The following is a 24,860-nucleotide window of genomic DNA, read 5'->3' as shown; positions in this document are numbered from 1 at the left end:
TGAGAGAGACCTAAGATTGTCAGCTGGGAAAAATATGCTTCTGAATACATCTTAGACTTCTTCCAGTCAAGATTATTTAGATTAGTAGTTAATGAAAATCCTCCAGTGGACCAAGATCCCTTATAAAACATACCAAAAAATAAAATTGTAAAATTTTGATGTCCCATCATAATCCTGTTGGTTGACTCCATCTTAGTTAATTGCATCTTGCTAAATGCCTCATTGACCACACTGCAATTACCACAGGCCATATTAGGATGAGGTCACTGAAACTGTGGGTGTACCTCAACTTTAGGCAGTTGTTTTACAATTGTACACAAAGCTGCTATATAAAAAGATGACAAAGTATGCATCTGATATAGTATTAAAGATGTGTCTAGCAGTATTTGCTTTGCTCCAGACCTCATGGACTACATCACTGGCATGATTAGCTGCACCTATGCAATAATCAAGTCCCTGAGAGGAAAGGGTAAGCTTGTGATTGAATGTTATATTCTGTATCCAGAGGACAGAATACACTGTAGATACTATTGCATCTGTGTGTTGGAGTGGCAAAAGTTGTACACAGACAGGGTGATTACAGTTACAGACACTGCAGCTGATAAATAGTATTAAATGATAGTATAAACTGGATGTGTCTCAGGCACCAGTGGTAATGGAAATAGTGGAGACTAAGGAGAAGGACAAGTGAAGGACAATGTCCCAAGTGTGATGGTACTGAGCATGCTGGACAAAACCACTGATGATGTACAAGACATACCCTCACCTTAAAAAGATAGTGGCTGGGATAAGACAAAATATGGCACAGCAACATATGAGATAAACAACCTCCTTGGATTGGAAAACATCTCCTCAGTGTCCACTGAAGTCAGACACGTAATTGCAACATGCACACAAAGACCCAAAGACAATCACAGTCATCCTTATTTTGACAACAGTTCTGACCTTTGTTGTTCACAGCTATCAGTAAGGGACAGCACTTTCCCAACTCAGCCTGTGCTGTGCATGCAAAGATATAGCCTGTTGGATACTGTGGGACTCGAATGTTCCCCCACCATGCATGTCATGATGAGCCAGAAAGATTATGCAGCCAATAGAGAAATGTGGAAGATACTACAGGACATAGCACCCAGGCACGGCCACAGTCTAAATCTACCATACATACTAACAGGAGTTGAACATGTCTGACAGGTCATTTCAGTAGATTAAGGCTATGAGAGGGCACTAAGTTTTGTCTTGTTAAACTAGGTTTCATTGCCTCAGCCTCCAAATGCCAAGTGTGTGACTCTGAGCAAGTCATTTGCGCATACATTACTTTCAGATCATCTTAAAAAGGCTTTTACCTTGTGGGTTTGCCTAGTAACAAGTGAATAAATAAATAAATAGGTCTGTAGCATATGTAGATGAGATTTCAATATAAAGAAAATGGTTTCATGTCAGCTACATATTGCAGCCAATAATAAGCAGCTATGTGTAGATTTATACAGCTCACACTCAATGACAACAAGACAATACAACAATACAACAGCCAACTAGTCAACAAGCACAGATGGTCCCCATAAGCACTAGCATAGCAAGAACACTAACATGATATTACACCAAAAATATACATTCATCAAATCACTTACTAAATCCAGGGTGTACTTCCACTCATTTTGGTCACCCTGTCTTCTCTGAGGCAGGTGGCCTAAGTGATTATACAACTGATTCCACATTTGCTGAATTCCATTCTGTCATTAGAGATCAACAACATAATCCTCCCATGTGCCTCTGAGGTGAAAAGTATCCTTTTACTTGTTGAAAAGATTGTTCTTGTAGTTCTGACCTCAATATATTATTTAAAAGTATTCGTTTTTGCTCCCCAAGTGATGGCACAATAGCACACAGGGTAAAAAAACATATTGACAAGACAACATAGGAAATTCTACTGTTTCTCAAGTCTGGAATAAAAAAAAAATATATAAGACTTCTTTAGAATGAAAACCAAACAGCAACAATCACCTTATATAATCTATGTGAACACCATACCTCTCAACCTCTTAGCGCAAAAAAAATATGGACAAACCCTGACAAAATGGAGAGGCAAACTCCAAAAATAGGGACAGATTTTAAATATTCCTCTTATAAACTTAGAAAGTTGCTAGAATAACAAGATTTGTATTAGCATGCATTTCTCTGAAGGATATGAAGTCTGAAACACAAATGTATATTGTTATTTAGTGACTTCATTCCTGAGATTATCTCATTGATTTGCCAGAAAATCAAAACATTTTACGAGGAACAGACCAAAAATATGAGGCAAAAAAAATCTGGACATTCTATGAAAATCTGGACAGCTGAGAGGTATTTATTTATTTATTTATTTTACATTTGATAACCGTGAAAGTCCATCTGGACAAGCAATCCTATTTCAGCAGAGGCCCTGGGAGAAAAGCTCCACATTTAAGTACAATATTAGTACAGACAATAACAGTGACATTGATGAAATAGTTACAATTTCGGTACAAATGAGAACAATGAACACACATGAGAATAGTTACATAAACCAAGATGTAAAGATGTACAGTGCATTTACATTAACTAAACATCATGAGGATGAGTCAACAATATAGAAGGATTACAAATAGATGTAGTATACACTATCATCTTTGGTTTACACTGCTGAAGGGGCTAGGTGGACATGATGCAGTATTGGATCATTAATTATAATCATAATTAGGTATGGTGAACACATGCCAGCCAATTAACTCATACAAATATATACCATGTGACACACTTGTTACAGCCTTTTGGCTTTGAATCTTAAAACAGGATTCATTGACACACATTAATTTAATCCTGGACAAACCATTGCATTCAACCTGATTTGCTAGGTCAGTTATCTATATTCTAAAAAAATACTTACAGTTTCCAACAGTTTCCTAGGGTTCCTATCGACTTTTTCAAGAATAAATAAATATAACTTCTTAAATCCAACGCAGTGGATAGAATGCTTGTACTAAGAATTTTTGTTTTCGTGATTCACTATATTATAAAGATGTTCTTATGTAGATTCATAGGTAAGTACTAGGCTAGCTGCCCTTGCGGGCCATTTTAAGCCCAGCCAATTTCTCTTTTTGTGCTCAATATAATCTATCCCATTTTGTTATAGATTGGTCTTATCCATCCCATGGTTAATAATTATATATTATCCCTAATGAGAATAACTGAGATCATACCATAGAAAATCTGAGAGTACCCATACATGGGATAAAGCACATAGGAGCAGTCTATGTCCTTTAGTAGTACAGAGTACAGTCTTAGGGTACATTTTCTGTGTCCCATCCATTGATCTAAGTTGCATTTGAATATGGACATGGATACATTTTGTTTTATGTGGATAGGGAGTCTGTTCCAGAGCAGCAATATTCTCCACCAAATATACCGCTCTCTCAAAGCCATATTGCTGATGCTGCATTACATCCTTAGACAGAGTATTTCTGATGCCACTTAACTAGCTGTGTAGTAAATCCATCATTAACGGGTTGGAGGATGCGTTATATGCCAGACACAGGTAACCTCTTAGCAGTCTGTAAGATACTGAGAATAGTGACAGGGCTTTGAGTCAGTACATGTAGGACATGTTGTTTAGGCCTTGCATCCTTTTAGTAAGGTATCTCTGTGGATGTTCTAGTTGTTGCATGTGTCTGAACAGGTATGTGCCAAAGGGGGCATTATACTCAATGACTGGCCCAATGAGTGCTGAGTAAACAGGGACAATGACATCCCTAGATCTAGACACAATCCATTTGTTTATAAGCTGTGCAGTATAGAAGGACTTTCTTACAACAATGGACACATGTTGATCAAAAGTTATGTCACCATCCACATAAGTTCCCAAATCCTGAACCAATGGGTGAAGTCTTAGATGTATATTGTCAATGTAGTAGTTCCCTAGGGTAGGTGACTTCCCAAAAGATACAATAATGCATTTTTGGCATTTAGTTTCACTCCATGATTTTGACACCAGTTATTAATATAATATAGTTATATTAGTTATATGTGCTCCTGTTACCTTCTCCCAATTTTGCCTGTATAATAGGCTGAATGCTGTATGCACACTGCAACATAAACCACTCCAACTGGGGCAGGGGATCACCCTATGATATTCATGTATAACAATGGTGAGGCTCTGATAACCAAGTCTCTAAGACAAGCAAACAAACTTCTCAAGAGTCTAGTCATAGGAGACACCATTGTAAGATATACTGATGCCCCTCTAACCAGGCTGAACAAGGAGAAGATAAGTGTTAGTTGCTTATCTGGAGCCAGGATCTGTCAAATCATGCATGCATTTAAGTCATTACACCACAGGTACCAGTATGATTTCATCATAGTCCATGTAGGTGCAAATGGCCTGAGATGTATCACCCTGGACTATATGAAGAAAAACAGTATGGAGGCTTAAGACTATGTGTCTCAGGCTGGTAGGAGCCTAGCATTTAGCAGCATATTACCATCACCTAGGATGATGGCACATTATGAACAAAAAAATTATTGAGTTTAACAACTGACTGTCTTTCTGGTATCACTGTAAGGGGATCCAATATTTGGCAGCTTGGGATGACATGGTTAATGGACCATGTTGCTTTTCCATGGATGGCATGCACCTTCCCCCTCTAGGCTTTCAAATACTGGTTAAAACTTTATCCACCCGCATAGTGCCTGTTTCATGCAATGCCATATTGACAAACCTACTGTCATAGTAAAACCAACTCAACTGAACCTCGTGGTGTTACTGCTCAATGCCAGGAGCCTAAATAAAAAACAATACCCCCTTCAGGCCCTCCTCACACTCAAGGATATAAACATCTGTGCAGTTACCGAGATATGGTTTAAAGCAGCAGAGAGTACCCCAGCAGTGCAAGGTTTCAGTGCCTTTCAAACTTTTAGACCAGTAGCTGCATAGACAAGGGGTAAAGGTTGAGGTGTCTCAATATACATCAATAACAAACATACCTCTAGGGTGGCCAGACAGGCTGACGAGCTTCAGTTCCTCCACATGCAGATCACCATAAACAACATCCTGTACCATATCCTAGCCAGATATAGTTCATCCTCCATATCCCACAATGCATATTTGGACCAATTGGAGGCACCTACTATCCAACCCAACACCATACTCATGGAAGACTTTAATTTCTCCTCTATAGATTAGGAATCATTCACAGCCTCAAAACTACAAGGACAGAGATTCATGGACTTCAAAAATACAAACACCCTTTCCCAAACAGTGAATACATCCACTAGAGGCTCCAACATACTGTGCCTACTGCTCACAAATATGGGAGAATGCTGCACCTCCCCCCATGTCTCACCCTCCCTGGTAAGGTCTGAGCATAAAGCTGTCTTCTTTGAAACTAAAATCAACTCTGCACTCCCATTTAAACCAGTAACAGTTAGAAACTACTCCAAGGTAAATTACCTTGCATGACGTAATTATTTGTCAGAATTCAGTACCTCCCCAAACCAAGAACGCAGCAGCCAATGCTGAATTACTCTCAGTAGCTCTATAAAACCATGTCAAAGGCTGTATAGAAGCTGCTGTACCTACCAGATATAAGCCCAGGACTAGCCCCAGAAACAAACTGTCCCGGTGGCATCCCAAATTAAACAGGATGTATAACAAAAAAAAAATTATGGCAAAAATCAAGAAGATTAATTACCATAAAGACAAATACTCTCTCATAAAACTAAATAGGTAACTAAGAGGGCTAATTAGGTGAAGCAAAGCCAACTTTGATGTTATGATAACCTACCAGGTGAAAGATAACCATAAGGCCTTCTTCAGCTATGTCAGAAATCTCAATAGCAGCACACAGCAATGTGGTGAACTGGTGGGTAATGGTGCTACATTCACCAAGCATGACAATATGGAGAACCTGTTAGTGAACAAATTCAGTTCCAACTTTACACTCCTAACCATACCCCAGAAAATAGCCTCAAACATAACCCCTCCAACTATAATTATGGATCATGTACTGGCTGTACTCACTAAAGCCAAGAACATAGCCACAATGGGCCCTGATAACATCCTAGAATTACTTCTGAACAGTCTAAAATATGACTTATCAGAACCCTTAGAATCATTATTTTATTAAGGTCTTAAAACAGGCTTTGTGCTATGTGAATGGAGGACTGTAATGGTCATGCTCAGTCATAATGGATGAGTTTCAAGTGATCCTGGAAACTACAAACCCATTAGTCTGACTAGTCTTTTTTGCAAAGCCATGGAAAAATTATCATGGAAATTATCAACAAGGACACAGAAGACATTCAGACACTGAATCCATCCCAGTTTAGCTTTGTCAAAGGAAGGGCATGCTTACTGAATCTGGTGGACTTCTTTGAAAAGGTCACTAAGGCAATGTTTGAGGGGAAGACAGTGCATACAGACTACCTAGATCTGGTTAAAGGATTTGATACAATACCTTACTTAAGCATTGTCAACAAACTTATGGAACTAGGTATAAACACCTTTATAGCTTGCTGGATAACTATCTGTCTCACTGATAGGACCCAGGAGGTTAGAATCAGTGAGGCCACCTCCACAAAGAGGCTGTTCACCACTGGGGTCACCTAGGGCTCTGTGCTGGGCCCACTACTGTTTGGCATCTATTTCTTGGATGTCAAAGCCAATGTCAAAGAACCTCTGGCTAACAAATTTGCAGATGATTGCAAATTGAACAGTCATTGAATCCTCCATAGATGAGAAAGCTTTTGGGAAGACAAATGATTGGTGCCAAAGCCATGGCTTAAAACTCAGTACCAAGATATGCATTACAGCACTTTTTGGGAAGTCAGCCACCTTGGGTAACCTACCCTTTGACCAACATGTATCCAAGGTAGTAGGAAAATCATTCTATGTTGCTAAACTTATCAGCAGGGAATGGCATCTAGGTCCAAAGATGTTATCATAGCACTGTACTCAGCCATTATCAGAGACACATAGAGTGTAATGCTCCTGTTGGTATGTACCTGTCCAGATACATGCAGTAACTGGAATGTCCACAAAGGTTCCTTACAAAAAGAATACAGGGAGTAAACACAATATCCATAGTTGATCATCTCAAAGCACCATCTCTTTACTCAGTATCATACAGACTTCTGAGACTATATCTTTGACTGGCATACAAGGCATCACTGGACCCTGTTTGATGAACCTTTTGCACATCCACAAAACAAACAGTGTCAGAACTACTAGATTAAATTACCTACATTTTGCTTGTAACATAAATAACATATGTTGAAGAGATAAATATGTTTTTCAGAGAATTCCCATTCTAGGAAACAGGCTCATTATCCATGAGAAGTAGAGTTCCTCCCTATCTCTATTTAAGTATAACTTGGACCAATGGATGGGTATTCAGGAATTCATTCCTGGTCTGGTGCCTATGTCTCTAATGGACAGAAGTGGTCAGCAAATCAACCTCTACATAAATCAAATGTGTGGGGTGCATTTGGGTTGCATAGCTAGGCTTATAAGGGCCCTAGTGGTTGTCAACTTAGTATAAACCTATGAACCTATAAATAAATGAATATTGTCTTATCTCACATTTCCTCATATACCCAGTTTTTTTTAGTCTTTTTCCATCTCCAAAATATTTTTAACATTATGTGTAGACTTATTAACAAACTTAGATTCTTCACGTAATTTGTTAATCAAGGACTCGTTATCTGGTGCAAATTTCCAGATCTTGACCATGATGTTTTTGATCTCATTAACATCCACAAAATAGTGCAAAACCATACTTTTAGCATGTTGGCCTTCATTACCCTTACGGCATAAAGAGATAGGTTTACTACACAACTGGGGTAAATCTGTCCTTCCTCCTCTCCCAACCTGTATTTCTCTCATCACACTATCAATTAGTTCAAGGAGGTATTCCCTCTCTAAAAACAGCTGTTTCAAGTGTTGGCACTCTCTAATCCAACACCAATCTGGGTAGTCTAACATACTGACCCTTAATAATATCTGTCTTTTGTTTTAATGTCTGATTACTCCCAAAGGTAAATAACTCTCCAAGAATGTAGGTTTATAGTGAATTGCAGTCACAAACTCATGATTTTCAGTATTTTTACAAATTTAAATATCCAAAAACTTAATTATCACCTGAGAGTAAGTATAACTGAATTTTATAAATTCCACAGTGTCTTCTAGGAACTGAAAAAAATGTTTAAAGATTGCCTTCTCTCCCAGACCAAATAAGAAAAATGTCATCTAAAAATCTGAGATACATTTTTATATAACTTTTGAATGTATATGTTTAAAGAAACACCTTTCCCTATTAGCATACAACTATATTTGCAAAGGTAGGAGCACTTGGAGCTCCCATTACCACCCTCTAAACCTTTTTAAAATATACTCAAATGTAAAGAAATTATCATGTGAAAATGACAATCACAGCTGCATCATTGATGCATGCATTGTTGTCCTAGCTTAGATATCCATGTCAGTTGGGTGGTATGAATGGTACACTGTGATATCCACCAGCTATCACAAGTTCTCAAACCCCAGTTACTACATACAACTCCACTAAAAATTATACAGTCACGAAATGTTCTGTGTAAATGAGACTCATTCACCATGCATTGCATGCTACTACAAAATCCTATTTGGAAATTCTATCCACAGTCTACAGAGATTTTGAAAATCAATATGAGAATGAACTTTATACAGACTTTCTACACTTAGAATGGTTAAAGTAATCATTTACTTGATTGGCAATTTTATATCACCATGTTTTTGTTGATATTATAGTACAACAGTCATTAATTCAGTAAGACTAAGAAAGCATGTATTTTCATTTTTACAATGACCAAAATGCTTTGCCATGAAATCTGATGCATGACATTGTACACAGAAAAAACTTGTGTCAGTTTACAAACTGGATTTAGAATGCATTAGTTTATGTACTGGGGCTCTTCATAAAGAAATTGCTAATAGTTTCCCCATCCCATCACTGTCATATTGTATTTTTACAATGTCTGGTACTGTTTCAAGAGTAAAATATGGTAACTATAATCCCTAGGTGAATGACATCCTTGCAAAGGCATTTATTCAGCATGGAGTCTATTCTTGGACATTGTGATGCTCAACAACAATAGGGCCATATGTGAGAGGATACTTTCTACTGAGCAAATACTGTGGGTTGTATGACAAGACTTTGCAACTCTGACAGTGATATATCACAGGTTTATATATATATAGTATTTATATATGTGTTTGTGTGTGTATAGAGATAGAAAGATAAAGAGATAGATAGATAGATAGATAGATAGATAGATAGATAGATAGATAGATAGATAGATAGATAGATAGACAGATAGATAGATATGCTAATAATCATAAAGGAAATTACCCATACCATAGTGGCACAAGCATACCAGTTGTCACCACTGGCACATGGTGCTTATAAATTGTTTCATTCTCACACTGTTCAAGGTAACATTATCTGGAAGTAAGCCCAGCTGGCATCAGACACTGCTCTTACAGGTGTTGTGTATTATTTTATATCTCTCCAAGTGATTCCAGTCACACAGTCAACTGGACAAATCCTAAGATCTAGTTCTGGGTTGCTCACATTGTACCCCATACTACATACTGTGGTTACAATCCTGCCACTTCTGTGAGAAAAGTTAGGCCTCTCTGGCTTGTATGATATCTGATGCTGGTCTGGGTGAAGTGCATGACAGGAGAGCTGTTGGTCATGGCACATCACCAACAGTATAACATGGATGCAGCCATCTACAAGCATGATGATGTGTCTTTTGTCTGAACACTGAAGGGCCAGAATAACAACCTGCCCTATGGTAGTCTTTATGCTTTGTATGTTTCTATACAGGAGATAATGGTTATGTCACATGGAACTCATCCTGTATGGTTTTAATGGTGGTGTTGCCTGATGCAGCAGACAGATGGGATATGCACTGCTGCACACATCCGGCATCTGTCATATTAATGCAACCCCCCAGCTGTGTGGATCATGTTATGCACATTGTGCACAGGTCTTGTGCTTTTGCACATAGTTTTCTACTAGATGTTGCTATGTCACTTGTACTTCATTATACTGGCTCATCCTACCTTTCCCCAGTGTTGTCATCTTCCTCTTGTTAATTTTCTGGTCCAGCTGTTTAGGACTGTCTCAGTAGATCTCCATCTCCCTGAAACAGGCATCTCTAAAGATTTTTTATCATTACCTTGTGCAACAGAATATATGCAATGACTGTCCAAGCTATTCTCTTCAGTTTACCTGCAGGATTTTGACAATCGTTTTTTCAGCTCACCATTTATCAGAATTGAAATAACAAACAGTGAGCTGAAAAGCCTAAAAAATACAAAAAAAATGTTTTTGAAGGGGGGAGCCCCATGCACCCCATGAAATGGTATAAACCAACTCCATGGTTGCATCACAGAGACAAAAAGAGAAAACAACAAACACAAAGCACACTGCTAGTTCTAAGAATAGAGTACATTCCAGTGAAACAAACAGCAACATTAAACTCTCGAGCTTTAGCAGCTCAACCACCAGCACAGCACAAATGCATGGGTAATTAACTTAGATGTGCACTGGCTCCTCCTCTTGGATTACAGATGTGATCCAGGCTCAGTCACCAGCCTTTTCTGCTTTATATCTAGCTATAATGCTGTTTTGCTAGTGTGTTGGGCTGTAGATGAGTATCAGTAATGTCTGCATTACACACAGTGAGTTATGGTATTTTGTTAGATATGTCTGCAATTTTCAGTCAGCTCTACATGCTACTTGGCAGTTCTATTGAGTGCCATCCCTCCCTCAGCATCCTCACTGCAAGCTGCCAGCAGTCCTATTTGGTGCAGTCAATGGCATGCAAGTCCCTGAGTAGCCATGCATTTCCATACACTTTCATAATCATGGAAACTCAACTATTATTGATGTTAAGTATGCATGATTCTATCATGGCTGCATATGGTGGTAATAACTTGCCCAGGATACAGAGGTGGTAGTCTGGGTATGCCTAATAGTGTCATCTATATGGTGCTGGAATTTCTCAGATGCCAATATGTATAGCTTTGTTTCTGTGGGAAATATATTCCCCTATGGACTGTGTAACATCATGTGTGAATTGCACATGTAGCACAGGTCCAGCGCCAGCCTTCTTTCATGCTAGTGTATGTCTGTTTGTCTGTCCATCTGTCACCTCCTCATCAGACAACTAACAGAGAACACCAGTCTTGCATAATACTGGCATATTTACCATTCCATTACCCACCATTTTACTGGATACTCTACTTTGAAAGCAATGAAAACATATGGTTGTTGAATAATGCTCTGCAAGAAAACATGCATTTAACATTCCATGCATTCTCACTTTCTTCCTTTCCCTTCCAGTGTAATCTTCTGCCTTTATAGGGTATTGCATATCATGAAAATGTTTTAAAATTATGCACAGAGCATAACTTTCCTGGTACTTCAGGTCATATTTTATCTTCTTAATACCTCTTTCCTAGCCCACTGTTTGGAATTTATTTCTCGAAAGTCCAAGCAAAAGTAGATGCCTGTGGCTTAGCAAATTCAATGATGATTGCAAACTGGGCGCAATCACTGAGTCCCCAAATGATGTTAACATATTAAAAAAGGGGCTAACACAGACAAATGATTGGTGCCAAAGCCATGGACTAAAACTAATTGCAAAAAGGTACAGTATTCTCCCCTTTGGCAAAGAGGAAGTCCTTGCAAATTAAAATATTGACAGTACCTCCCTAAGCTCAAACTCAGTGGTGTGAGATTTGGGAACCCACGTTGACAGCAATCTAAACTTTGATCACTTTGTGTCCCCAGTAGTAAGAAAAGCCTTCTGTGTTGCATATCTCATAAGTAAGGGCATTGCATCCAAGACTAAGGATGTTATAACTCCTAAGTACTCGACCCTCATTAGACCACTACTAGAGTACAATGCTCCCTTTTGCATAGACCTCACCAGACGCCTGCAGCTGCTGGACAGGCCACAGAGGTTTCTCACCAATAAAATTCAGGGCCTGCAAAACATGTCCTACATGGAAAGAATAAAAGCCCTGTCACTATACTCTCTATCCTACAGGTTGCTAAGAAGCAAATAATAATATGTTAACCATATAGGCTCACTCTTCATACAGTCAATTTTTAGGGGCAACCTATCACCAATAGCTGGTTAAGTGACTTGGTCAAGGTTACACAATAGGTAAAGAAGGGCTAAGGGAATCAAACCCTGTACCACAAAAACTACAACTCACAGCCTTAGCCTTCTGTAACATCTGCTAGATTAAGACAGTTAGCAGTCAAATTCCTTGGGAGCTGAGGCAAGAAAAATTCTGAGTCAAATAAGTAAGGAAGCAATTACTTGCAGAAATATTTTATCCATATGTTTTGTTAAGGCTACATACCTGACTGGAGCTCCTGTTATCCACATCCTATCCCATTTCCTTTTTTTGTCCAAAACTGAAAAATGTTAAACAAGCCTCCAGATTCAGCAAGCCCTGCACGGTGTGCAAGACTAGTGCAGGAGCTCCAGCAGGCAGTATGTCTGCTGTGCAATCCAGGAATAAGCTGTAGGGACATGCACGAGTGCTCCTGCACTAGTCCTGCATGGACTCAGACCCTGTATGCAAATCCATGCAAATGAGGTGAAGTTGTGATCCAGGAAGCTGGAAACCGGCCATGCAGGACTAGTGTAATCCGCAGAAATGTACTCTGCTAGTAACGGAGTACATTTCTGCAAACTACAAAACGGAGCCATGACAGCTCCAAATAAAGGGTGGATATTATGTAGTAAGCATGCCAATGGCCAAATATAAGGCTATTGGCATGGAAAACAGTTGCAAAAATAAAAAAATCAACTTTTATTTTTTTTTTTTTTAGCCGATCTTGGCTGTTTAAGCATAAGGCAGCAGCGTGCAAATGGGGATCGGCTGGAAAATAAGAAAAAATAAATAAAATAAGCATTCTAACCAAAATCACTATTTTGCCATTATACTCAATGGCAGGCAGAAGACAACATGTCTAGGGAATAGTGGTTGCTAAGGGGGGAGGCTCAGTGTGGGACATGTAACTATACATCAGCAGGCAATCCTACGCAAATGAGGGGAATGATACTGAATCACAGATCTCCCCTGCATGCTAGTCATGCTAGAGCAGGAATAGCTTGATGCAAGCCTAGGAGTTAGCTGACATCATAGGGGTGTGTGTCAGGCATACTGTAAGTGGATTGGAGCCCTGTGGCTCGGGTTTGCCCTTAGCTTAGCAGAGCTAAGCAAGGGTGTGTGTCTGAGGCTGCCTAGAACTCTTTACATTGCCTAAGCGGGTGTGCGTGCTGCGCACCGGGTTTTAAACAAAAAAAAAAAAGTAAACCAGGAAGTAGCAGCTCTGTGCACATTTGAGCAATGTGTTTGTGTGTCGCACCCCCGGGCTTAAACAGGAAGGCAATGGGAAGGGAAAACAGCAGTAGGAAGGTAATCTAGGAGAACTAGCATAGCTGGACGGTGAAATGTATCATAATCAGTTAATTACACAGGCAGCAGACCAGCCCAGCCCAAAACACTACTATAAACTATGCAAAACCCTTTCCCTCTGGTTTTTCCCATACTCTACACCACCGGTGTATACAAGTGGGGAACTTTTAACAAACAAAAACAACAAAATGATAGGGGCTGCACCAGCTATCAGACATCAACATGTGGAAGAGGCAGAGGGTGGTGAGGATGAGACTGCTGTCAACCAACCCACAGTGAGGAGATGGAGAAGGGTGTACAGACCCAGGACAACCTACCAGGGGCTACAAGAGCTGGAGATAGTGGAGCGCTATAGGGTGGACAGGGATCTCCTACAGCAAATTGTTGAGCTGTGCCAGCCACGCCTGACACACAGAACTAACAGAGGGGAACCCATCCCAGTGGATACCAAGGTATGTGTAGGCCAAGGAATACTAGCCACAGGTACCTCCCAAAGCCCAACTGGGGATATCATGGGGATCTCACAGGCATCACTATCCAGGGTATTCCACCAGTTCCTGGATGCCATGTCAGCACATGCTGCTGAGCATGTATATTTCCTCAACACCTGTGAGTTGTTGCCAGGCAATATGTCTCTTCCACCAAATAGCAGAATACCCTGAGGTGGTGGGTGGTATAGACTACATGCATATATGCATCAAAGCTCCACCCGATGCACAAGGTAGGGTCTACATCAACCACAAGGGCTTCCCCTCTATCAACTGCCTGGCCAGGGCATTATAATGAATGTGTGTGCTGGCTGTCCTGGAAGCTATCACGATTCCCACATCTGGCATCTGACGCAGCTGTACCAGAGATTTGCCATTGGGGACATCCCTTACGGTCACCTAGTGGGGGATGCTGGTTACACACTGGAGCCGTGGCTGATGACACCCATCAGAAATGCACACACACCCGAACAAGAATGCCATGATGAGGCACATGCACAGACCAGAATCATAATAAAGCATGTGTTTGGGATGCTCAAGTCACGGTTCCAGTGCCTGGACACATCCGGTGGAGCATGGCAGTACTCACCAGCTACATGTACCCAAATTGTTATCGTATGTGCCATGCTACACAATATGATCCTGTGCAAACAGCTGCAGCAGGAACAGCACGGGCAGGGCCACACAGCCCCCCCACCAATGCCAAGGCCTGCACAGGCACAGAGTGACTTGGAGGAGGAACAACCTGAGCCTGCCCCAGTAGGCAGATGGAGAAGTGCCCAGTATGCCCTGTCCGTGGCAAAGAGGCATTGCATAGCAAATATACTGACACAGCAGGGACCCAGGGAATGACACCTCTCTCTGACTCGCACATACAGTTAAAGGGAATGCCAAACATGACACTATTTTATTTTTTTATTTTACATTTGTTGACCGGGCTAGTCTAGCTGGACATATTTCCATTTTCAGTAGAGGCCCGGGGAGAAAAGCTCCACACAGATATACAAAGTATAAAATATTGTTACATGGTAAAAAAGGAATACAAAACAAAATAAAATATTGTTACATGGTAAAAAAGGAATACAAAACAAAATAAAAATAAAAACAGGTAGATTTACATTCTTGAGATAAAAACACTTGAGAAAAGTTCCAATAAATAGAGTAAAGTTTAAGAGAGCTAGATCAGAATATAATACAGTAAGAGTTATGTACCATAGATAAAAACACTTGTGAAACAGTACAGTGAGCAGAATATAGCTTAAGACAGCTCAAAACAGAATAGTAAGAGTTATATACAGTAGATCATATGAGGTAGTAGTATTTAAAAGCTAAGATTATTAGAGTTTAAATAGGGTCAGTCTAATTTACAAGTCAAAAGCATGTAAAGGTTTGGAAGTATGGCAAGAAGAGGAAGAAAGAGGGGTGAAGAAGATGGTTAGTCAGAGTTACTACAAGGGCATAGCCAGTGCATTTGAAGGTATTTTCTAAGGTTTTGTTTAAAGAGTGGTAAGGATGTAGTTAGAGTTATTTCAGTGGGTAGTAGGTTCCAGTGTTTTCCTGCTGTGTTGGTAAATAGAGAGTCACCAGCTGTATTATTAGACTTTGTTAAACTGGCAAGAGGTTTGCTAGAAGAACGTAGGAAGTTCAGATTATTATATGGGACTATAAGTTTTGAGAGTATATGGGGTATTATTGGGCTGGTAAAATAACTTGTGGGCAATTGTGAGTTGGGGGATAATCAGATGGTTTTGGAATTTGAGCCAATTTAGTTGTCTAAGATTAGTACAGTGATGGGTTCTGAAGGGATTGCCAGTAGCAAATCTGGCGATATTATTATAGGAGGTTGCTAATTTGTTAAGGTTGGTTTTCTTAAGGTTGGTAAATATAGGTGAAGCATACAGGAGGGTTGAGATTAGATGGGAGTGGGCAATTTTGGCTCTGGCTGCTGAGGTTAAAAAGGGTTTTATTCTGTATAAGGAGCCTATTTTTCTGTTTACTGTTTTAATGGTGTTGTTTATATGGTAATCAAATGAGAGATTATTATCAATGGTTATACCTAGAAGTTTAGTGGTAGTATCAGGGAGAATAACAGTTCCATTATTTGATGAGATTGAAAAGTCTAATCGGGAAGACCTAGTGGTAGGTGTAAAGAGAAGGAGTTTTGTTTTTTTAGCACTGAGAAGGAGACAGTGTTTGGTAAACCATGTTTCTACAGTGTTGAAGACACCTTGAGTAAGAGAATATAATTCAGATTGAGAGGTAGATGAGCATATTAGTGTGGAGTCATCCACATATTGAATACAAGTGGCTTGTGGAATTGCTACATGGAGATCATTAATAAATAAGGAGAAGAGAAGTGGACCAAGAATAGATCCCTGAGGGACCCCAATGGTAACAGGTAGAAAGGATGAGACTTGATTTTCCCAGAGAACTGCTTGTTGTCTATTGCTGAGGTATGATCTGAACAACTTTAAGGCTAGAGAATCAAAGGAAAGAGATTCCAGAATATTGATTAAGAGGGTATGGTTAACCATGTCGAAAGCTTTAGAGAGGTCAATGAAAAGTGCAGATGAGAGGAGGTTTTTGTTATGATTTCTATTGATGGTATCTGTGAAGGATAAAAGGGCAGTAGTGGTAATATGTGATGGTCTAAAGCCATGTTGACAGTGTGCTATTAAGTTGTGTTGAGAGAGATGGCATAGTTGTTTGTGAATGCATTTTTCCATAATTTTTGCTAGGGGTGATAAGAGAGCAATTGGCCGATAGTTGGAATAATCATTGGAGTTCCCACCTTTATGTAAGGGGATAATGTGGGAGATTTTCCAAATATTTTGGATGGTTCCTTCCTGGATTGTCCTATTTATAAGGATAGATATAGGATAAGCAATTTCCTTAGCTGCTTTTTGGAGAAATTGAGAAGGAAGTTGGTCAGCAGATGGAGTACATGGCTTAAGTTTTTGCATAAGTTTATAGATGAGAGAGGTAGAGATGGGTTGTAGTTGGAATTTTGAGAAAGAGTGTGGTAAGTTGATGGGAATGCTGGAGTTTTCTGAGATAAGTTGAGTAGCTAGAGATTGTATAGTGTCAGTGAAGAAAGAGTTGAAGGTATTGGCAGTTTGATGGGGAGTATTTGGATCTGCATCAAGTGGGGTGGGTGTTCGGGACTTACCTGGGGAAAGGAGCTTATTTATACAAGACCAGAACTGTTGGGGATTATTTTGATGAGTTTGCTGAAGTTTACAATAGTGATTTTTTTTATCTGTAAGTATAGCTTTTTTTGTACTGTTTCTAAGCTGCCTATAATATAGGTGATCAGAGCTATTTCTATAGGTTCTCCATTTAGCCCAGACTTTGTTCCTAAGTATAATTTGATTCCTAGTTTCATTAGAAAGCCATGGGGCTGGGTTAGACTTCATTTTAATGGCACGTTTGGGAGCATGCTTATCCAGGATAGATAAGAAAGCAGTGTTAAAATTCTGTACTGCCTCTTCAAGTGGGAGGGACTTTAATGGTTTCCAGTTGCATGCTTTAAGGTCAGTTTGAAATAATTCTGTCTTAAAGTGTTTGATAGAGCGTGCTATCCTAATGATAGGGAGGTTTGGGAAGTCTTTCTTTTCTCTAGTAATGTAGGTCAAGGAATGATCACTTATATCATCAGGCAGGATTTCTGTTTTGTATGATTGTTTCACTTTGTTTATGAGAATCCAGTCTAAGGTACTCTCTTTCTTGTTAGGTTTGTTAATTCTGGTTGTAGAGGTTATACCTGTGCTCAACCATGTATAGGGAGTGTACTATGTGCATCTGACATAGGCAGCCCACAGCACCATCCTCAATACTGGCACACCCACAAGGTAAGTCACTTTCCTTACCAATTGCTGATTGGAATAGTATGTGTTGTTACTTGTATCTTTGGTATGGATGTGAGCATGCAAGGGAATTGGGTGGCTGAATGGGATACCAGCAGATAGTAGACACCTACAGTGGCAGCATGAGATCTGTAACAAATACTGGTGTCACCATATTAGCCATTACTACACATGGTGACAAATCCCACTGCAGGAAATGTGCTGGGCCACATGTGTGTCCATATGACACACACATGCCAGTCAGGGAGGTTCACATACCCAACAACAGTCTCAGCCAGCAGGACAGGTGTAGACAAACACAAACAAAGGCTGTTCCAAGGCCTCTGAATGATGCCTATGGGTAACCCCCCCCCAGGCCTACACAGACAGACTACAACAGGTCAGGCAGTGGGATGTTAGTTCTGAAGGGTAGGAAGTCAGAAACTGATATGTAGGTCAATCAAACCTAAGACCTGTAGTACACTGTTATGCCTCTAGTCAGCATGATAGGTTAGAATACAGAATGAAATGGTGTACCTGACATACCAGTACAGACATAGCAAATGTGTACAAGTGTCAGGTGTGCCCCCCAATCCTATGTAGAAATGCAGAAACAGTCAGGTGTGCCCTCCCCAGTCCTGTGTAGAAATGTAGAACTAGTCAGGTGTGCCCCCCAATCCTGTGTAGAAATGTAGAAATAGTCAGGTGTGCCCCACCAATCCTGTATAGAAATGCAGTTAATGGTCAGGTGTGCCACCCACCCTGTGTAGAAATGTAGAAATTGTCAGGTGTGACCCACCCAATCCTGTGTAGAAATGTAGTAACAGTCAGGTGTGCCCCCTTCCCCAATCCTGTGTAGAAATGTAGAAACAGTCAGGTGTGCCTCCTAACCCTACTTAGACATGTAGTAACAGTCAGGTGTGCCCCCCAACCCTATATATAGATGTAGTACCAGGCTGGCGTGCCCCCCAATCCGATGCACACAAGTTGTAACAGTCAGGTGTGCCCCCCCAATCCTATGTAGAAATGTAGTAACAGTCAGGTGTGCCCCCAATCCTGTGTAGCAATGTAGAAACAGTTGGGTGTGCCCCCCTCCAATCCTGTGTAGAAATGTAGTAACATGTATGTGTAGGTATAATATCAGTGGAGCACAGATGCCCAGAGGTGGCCAATGTAGCAGGATAGATTATAGCATTTGTACAATATGCAGGTATGTGTGTGTTTCATATTATGTGAGAGTGGTCAATATGTATGCATGTTGAGGTATGACCTGGTGGCCATTGCCCAGTACTTTTGATGACAGGGCCAAGTCCTCACAACTGCAGTGTCAAAGACAATTCTCACCAGTATAACACACGCTAGCAGTAAACCATTGTAAATGTATGGTGGTAATATGTGTCACCATCTGAAAGATTGACATGGCATGGCTGTCGGGCTAGGTATACAAGCAGTACACAGGGGAAATTACCCCAGACATACAGTATATAATGTGTAACTGTGAAATGGACACACTCTTGGACATCACATTATCTGGGCCTGTAGTAGGGTATAACGGTGTCGCCTGCCAGAACACTTGCAGATCACAAAAGTGGTAGGACTGATGTATTGGGAAACAGCTGATGCACCTGCACATGCCAGCATAACTGGAATACCCCATGCATATCTGTGTGTCAGCTGCAAGTAGTGTCCATAGCACACATGCACCCAGCTCACCCAAACACCACCCACAGGTACCTCTCTGGTCATATCCCTGCTGTTGGGAATGGGTACAATATGACCCCACCTGTATATGGCAATAGCAAAAGAATGCAGCATGCAATGTAGGTATCCCATGCAGGTGTGTCCCTAGCTGCAGGCAGCACCCTGCCATCATCCACACCACCTGATCAATACTGATAGAAAGTATTGGCATGAACACTTAGCACACCAACCCTGTCACCCCAGGGGAATATACTGTATGGCGGTCTGGGACTGTAGAATTGACAAAATGTAACGGCCTACCACAGCTGGCCCACATCACAACCAAATGGCCTACAGGCCTCTGCCAAAGGCTTGTGTCTCACGAGTACTGCCAATACATGTTATGTCATGGGCACCCAAATAACAACATAACACACTCCACATAAACCATATGCAAGGCCATGTGGACAAACCACAGTAACATGTCCACCATGTCCCACTGCATGAACTGTGGACCAACACCAAAACACAGCTGTGATGATGTGATAACCTTAGGGAAAGTATCAGAGAATGTATGAATAATGTATGTAAGAGGATAGAATAATAGAGGGGGTGGGAGCATGGGCAGCATAGAATGTGCAAGGTTCGACACACAACTGTGTGCACACACTACCGCTGGCTGCAAACACATAAATGGGTGTCTGCAAACCTGCCCATACACCACAATAGGAGTAATGTCCTGAATCATGGCCCCTGCCTCTGGGTAATCTATGTGAATCTGTACAGCTGTGATGTATTGCCACAGCAAAATAAGGCCATACTCTCATGTCGATGGATGTATAAGTATGGGATCCTCTGTCAGCACTGTACCAATACACAGACCCAGCAGCAACTGTCTGCAGCTCCCCCTCCAGAATGGCATAACTTACCATGAATATGTAGGTGTCTGCCCATAATACTGACACAGCTGCATTCAACCTTGTTCCCCAGGACATCACTGTGAGCAAGAATGTCCATCTGACAGTACTTGAGGACATAAAACATCATAGTGTATAACAGTACACATATCTGAATATCTCTGCTAACACCAGTACCATGTAGCAGAAGCAGCACAGACACAATCACCTACAGTACACACTATCTTTTGCACAGTTTGTCCCCATATTGCCAAATGATCAAAAGATATCCTGCAGAAACATTTTGCTATCTGTAGGTGTACAACAAAATGGTCTGCACTGGAGTACAAACTACCTGGAATGGATCCACACATTCAATACAGAAGAGCATACTGGGCATGCTCACACACTTGAAGCCCACATCTGCAAACAACAGTGGACCATACATATCTGACAGTTGCAGATGTTACTGCATACACTCCTCAGTGTGCACCAGTCATGCTTTGCACACAGATTGGATAGGAATACAGACATATATCCAAGGGCAACACACTATAATAAGGCAAAAGTCGACATACATAGATGTGTGGAAGAGAGTGACCGTGACAAAGAGCCATCCAGCACACAGACAAAGGCTACAACCACAGGATGTGTAAATGTCACTCACTGTAGAAATTAGCCACTGGTATGCATCAGCATTAAAGACTATGTGGTGTAAGGGCTAGCTGTGCAACATGACTGTACAAGGTATTCGTCATCTAGCAGCTGTATACACGTACCTGCAGAATATAACCCTGCGTGTGCCTGCATGTGGTGTGTCAACCTCTAAATGAATAGGTTATGGCCCATGCACACACACTGCCCTCCCCATAGCTCTACTATGACAATCCTGCTGATGTCATCCACTTTGAAATACACCTTTGGGAAGGAAGTAGCCAAGTAATCTCTGTGGTGTGTCCTAAAACTGCATAATGCTGTGTTGTGTTAAACTAGTTAGGTAGGAGTTCTAATCTCAGACAAGGAAACTGTGTGTGTGTGTGTGTGTGTGTGTGTGTGTGTGTGTGTGTGTGTGTGTGTGTGTGTGCATGTGTGCGTGTGTGATTGTGTGTGTGTATGTGTCTCTGTGCAGGGAGAAATGCTTTTTAGGTTAGTCATGCTCACTACAATTCAAATGCCCTACTTTGGCAAGGCTGCTGATGTCATTCACTGTGAAATACACCTTTGGGAAAGGTGTAGCCCAGTATTCCCTGTGGCGTGTCCTATAACTGCGTAATGCTGTAGTGTGTTAAACTAGTTAGGTAGGAGTTCTAATCCCAGACAATGCAACTATGTGTGTGTGTGTGTGTGTGTGTGTGTGTGTGTGTGTGTGTGTGTGTGTGTGTGTGTGTGTGTGTGTGTCTGTGTAGGAAACAATGCTTTTTAGGCTAGTCACACCCACTACAATTCAAATGCCCTACTTTGGCATGGTTGCTGATGTCATTCATTGTGAAATACACCTTTGGGAAAGATGTACACAGTAATCTCCGTGGTGCATCTTGTAACTGTGTAATGCCGTAGTGTAATATAGTACTCTGCTAGGGGTTCTAGTCCCACACGTGGCAAGTGTGGATGTTTGTGTGTGTGTTTCTTTGTTTGTGTAGGGAGAAATGCATTTTAGGCTAGTCACACTCACTACAATTCCAATGCCCTACTTTGGCAAGCCTACTGATGTCATTCACTGTGAAATACACCTTTAGGGAAGGAGTACTCCAGTAATCTCTGTGGCACGTCCTATAACTGTGAAGTGCTGTAGTGCAATAACTTAGTTAGGTAGGAGTTCTAATCCCAGACATGGCAGGTGTGTGTGTCTGTGTTTGTCATTCGTATCCTGTGTGGAGGTGGCTGTGAGTGCGTAACAACTGGACTCATTCTGGAGTGGGTTTTGCACATTTCTTATATGGTGGCCCTATTCTATGTCACAATGTCCACCTTACAAGGATAACAGATGTGAAATAGCCAAGAAGCTGCGGTTCCAATCCATACCCCTACATGTAACACCAAGGTCTGGCGAACAAAGTTAGCAACCCTTGTATTACCCAGAGAACACCCTCAAACCGTGTCTCATACACAAACGCACTTGTCTAGGCAACAACCGCAATGTTGGTATTACCCTGCATATTGCCAACAGATAGTAACCATGGTGTGATTGCAGTGGACTACAGAGGGCATGGCACCCTGTCCATCAGTACAAGAGGCACATACATGCAGACAGTGCACCTTCACTATGTTCCCCACTGGACACCTGCAACACCTGTGGTGCCATCAAATGTGACCCACAAAGGACATACCATGCCTTAAACACATGCCCTGTATGAACAGATGCCACTGACATCAGGGAATACCTGTATCATGCTATCAATATAGATGCAGGGTCGACCTGCTGTCCATTACCAGTTCCTGCCACATGAGGCCAGGACTGACACATCTGATAACAATCTGTGTACACAACTTGGGCCAGACACCCTAGGTACAGTTCCACATGTCATTGTACATGCATGTGGGATGTGTGCACATCCCAGACACCATCCATCTCATGGACTAAAGAACACATACATGGCAAGTAATGCACAGCAATGGCCACACACAATAGTTACCCAGGTGACTGGATGGTGAATACAATACCCACCTGTGTGGGCAAATCCAGACACTACACCCCTGAGCCACACTGCAGACTATTCTCATGTGGCCTGATGCCAAGGTATATCCATCGCCTAGCCTTGTATAGCCTTCTGGCACAGTCAACCACTACACACCCGTGAAGCAATGCACCCATGCATGTCAGTACTGGCACCCTATGTCTGTGTGTGTGTGGTGGCTTTTGACCACATTCACACTCACTACAACCCCCATTGGCATACTGAAGCATGCTGTCTGATGTCAGACACCTCCACATACCCTTTGCCCATATAACCTCCGGATAACCCCTGTGGTGCATGTGATACCTGCACAGTACCGTATTGTGGCAAACTAACTAGTGAGGAGGTATATTCCTGACCTTGCCAAGTGTGTCAATGTGTGTGGGACACTGAGAGAGTGTGGCTGTGTTGACTCTGACACCTGTTCATGTGGACAGGCCCATGTACTATACCTACAGTATCGCTACCATATCACTGATGCAGATGTCACTCACCATCACATATATGTTTGGAGAGCTCATCAACATGTAAGCTATGTGGAGCATCTAATAACTGCATAGACATGTGATAGCAATACATAGTCAGGGGTTTGATACCCTGTACTGGTAGGTGTGTGACACAAACATGCTTAGGTTTTACTCTCCCACCCCCTCCCTGACTTATCTTTGCCTCTGTCTGTCTCTCTCACTCCCTCTCTGTTGGATGTGGGGACTTACACCTGCTTTGCTTAGGCAGCAGCATGGGATTTGTAAGTGATACTCGTGATAAGCTGATGGCTTCTGCATGAATTGCAGCCCTCCTCTAGCTGATTGCATGTGGAACAGCTGTGGTAACATTCCCATAGTCAATTGCATGGAAACACACTCCAATACCTAGGAACATCATGTTGGTGTTAGGCATTTTCATTCACTGTGAGCAGGACCTAGATCTGTTGCTTGACAAACAGCATCATAGATGGATTGGGGATTTACCTCTAACAACATACACTGTCGAAACAGGTCAACACACAGGAGGGGGATGTGCCTGACATGACTACAGAATGTAAGTGTTGCTATTCTCCATTTGGAGTAATGTTGGTTTAACAGAGTGTGTGTGGATATGGCTGGTCTACATGTTTAATACCTGTCATGACAGTGCTATGTTTCTGAAGAAACCTCCATCTGTAGGATCATCTGCAGACTGGGAAGTGTGTGGTGCCTTTTGTTTCTTGTGTTACTCACAGAGCACCTATCTGTGAACTGCAGAAGCTTAGTGTGAGGATTGCAGGCAGTACATAGTGACAGACATGAGAGTTACTGACTTCATATCCCTCAAAGGACATATGTCACAACAAACCCTGTTAAAACAGTAAATGTATGAGGTTATCACAGCAACATGTCAATATTAGCCCTGTGTTTGTGCCTCCAGCTACAACTCTGTCAACCTTCGTACATATGTCATGCAGTAACAGGTGCATATGTTCTGTACACCATAATTTATTGACATCATATCTGATAACAAGCCAGGGAGATATCAGACTGCTACACATGTTATGTATAGTAGGGGATATATTTGAGGACATAACCTGGGCATTCTGTGGTTGTGTGTACAATACTGAGGTCTGTGTACCCGTGGTGATTGTCGACAGTGTGTGTATTGTGAATATGTACCTTTGCCTGTGTACAGACTGTGGTAGATATCATTGTTCTTGGTCCTGTTCTATCTGATGTTACATGCTGCTCCACTGTATGTTACCCTATCAGCTTACATGCTTGTAAGGCCAAACACACACA

Source organism: Protopterus annectens, chromosome 3.part1 (genome assembly GCF_019279795.1).
Source record: "Protopterus annectens isolate FY-2018-M chromosome 3.part1, PAN1.0, whole genome shotgun sequence".
Lineage (NCBI taxonomy): Eukaryota > Metazoa > Chordata > Ceratodontiformes > Protopteridae > Protopterus > Protopterus annectens.
Note: the sequence above shows the minus strand (reverse complement) of the source record.